Source organism: Lipotes vexillifer, unplaced genomic scaffold (assembly GCF_000442215.2).
Source record: "Lipotes vexillifer unplaced genomic scaffold, Lipotes_vexillifer_v1.1 scaffold36, whole genome shotgun sequence".
Taxonomy (NCBI): domain Eukaryota; kingdom Metazoa; phylum Chordata; class Mammalia; order Artiodactyla; family Lipotidae; genus Lipotes; species Lipotes vexillifer.
In genome coordinates, this window is record NW_006792448.1 from 1,553,542 (window position 1) to 1,555,759 (window position 2,218).

The following is a 2,218-nucleotide window of genomic DNA, read 5'->3' on the forward strand; positions in this document are numbered from 1 at the left end:
GGCGGGGAGGCTCCCCCAGGCCGGGGGGCGGCGGGGCCCGTCCCGAAAAAAAAAAAAAAAAACATGTCTAATGTGCAGCTTATCCATCCAGCTCTCTGTTCCTGGGCCGCCAGTATTAGGTCGGTCAGGGCTTCGGAGTTTTCTTGACATTTACTGTGCCTGATTGAAATCATTGAAGCAACGTTTAGCTGGGCAAATAATAAGTGTTTCCATTTTTAAAGCCTCCTGGTAGAGATTTCCAGTAATTAGGTAGGTTTGGTTCACAGTCCCAAAGGGCACAGAGCAGCAGAAACGCTACCTGGGCCGGATCCCAGCACCCTCTGCGCCCCCCTCCTGAAGGGGGGAGCCCACACATCGTGAGCCTGTGGAGCAGGGCCACGCACACACCTGGTCAGCTCCGAGCAGAACAGATGCTGTCATTCCCCTGTGACCTTGCATTTGTGACAAACAGGACCCACTGAAAAGGTAAAGGGCATGGAAACAAAGTATATTAGTGGATGTCACGGTCTGGGGGGAGGGGAGAACAGGGAGTGACTGACATTAGGTGTCGGCATTTGGGATTGATGGAAATGTTCTGGAATTCATCATTGGGGATGAAGGCACGACTTTGTGAAGGTACTAAAAAACTATTGAATTGTATACTTTTAAAAAGGTACATCTTTACAGTATGTGTGTTATATCTCAAGCTGTTATTTAAAAAAAGGTAAGGCACAAGCCATTTTATGTAGAGAAAAAAAAAGATGGAAAAAAAACCCCATTTTGTTATTTGCACCTTCTCTGAGACCCATGGCTGTGTTAGAAGTCTTCCACCAAACCAGGCGAGTGTTTTCAAAGGCATGGAGAGGCCCTGAGCTCAGTCTTTTCCTTCTCGTCCCAGGGAGTGGAGGTGGGTGGCCTGGGAGGGAGCGGGAACCCAAGGACCACACTGGCCTGCGACTGTGGAGGGCAAGGGGAGCAGCTCGCAGTGGCCCCTGTTATTCCCCAGTACTCATTTCTTTGGATAAAATTTCTAAAGGATCCCTTTTAAAAGCGAATGTGCTCCAGGAGAAGGGATGCAATCCGTTTGTTCTGCATTAATACTTTAGAATGAGGGAGATTGAGTAACTGGACAGTCACTCAGCAAGGCCACAGGTGATGGTAAATGGTAACACATGATCTCAAGGCAGCACCTACATGATTTCCAAATGGGCAACGTGGACAGCATGTGGACCTGAAGGCAGAGTGTGTGTGTAGCATCTCCTGATGCCTCTGAGGACTCGGAAGGAGTGGGGACAGATGGGCCGAATTCACCTTCAGAGGGACTTAGACTGCAAATTCAGTCTCCTTAGAGTAGGATTGTGCTGCGACAGAACATGAGTTCCACGCAAAGGCTGTGAGCGTCCCCTGAAAACTGAGATAAGAAGCGAGGAGAATATGTGCGTCCGTGTGAACTGAGGTAGCTTTCAGGAGAAAGGGTCAGAGCCTGCCTGGAAAATTACATCTTTGGTCATTGAAAAGACTGCATTTGTTTAAGTAGAGATCTCCTCAGAGGCCAAGGGATAAACTCAAGGCTCTTTTAAAGATTTCCTTCCAGAGTGTACCAGAACGGCACTTACTTAAAAGGTAGTGAAATTTTAAGTGCTCTTTATTTTATGTGCATTGATGGACATTTTCTTTACAGTGGGCCTACATTACTCTAATAAACAGCAGGGGTGGTTTGGAATCATAAAGTCTCCTTGGGGGAGAAAAATGGCTCCTTCTAAACTATACCAACATGTGTGAACAGTGTATCTTCAGGGGTTAGTATATGGCCTCTCTTTATTTGCTAACGTATGCTTTCCTGCTTTAAAAAGTTTGCAATGAGCTATATTAGTTTTAGTTTTATAAGAAGAAAAGTCAAGCTGTATTCCAGGTAAGGCTCCCCCATTCCAGCAGCAATGGAGTGGAGCTCCACGTTTGGGGGCAGAAACCCCCTGTGAGTGGTTCTGCCTCTGGTCAGCCCTCCCAGGGGAGCCTCCAATGCTTCCTTTTTCTTTCCGTCTTCCAGCCATCATTCTATAACTTAACTACACACTGAAATTCTCAAAAGGCATCAAGAGAGAACGGGATGCCCCGGAAACGTGTTTTGCTGCTCTGAGAAGGGCTTTGTGCCGGGCATATTGACCCCATGGGGCGCTGTCTGAGATCACCCATGGCCCTTGTGTGGCCGAGAGGCAGGATGTGTCCCCTGATGCACCGG

The 2,218-nt window shown here is 47.8% G+C and overlaps 1 protein-coding gene across 1 annotated transcript in view; it reads left to right on the top strand.

Annotated features, from left to right (window-relative positions):
• The window catches only part of MYO5B (myosin VB), a 231,381-nt gene that overhangs the window by 160,664 nt on the left and 68,499 nt on the right, over window positions 1-2,218 (top strand).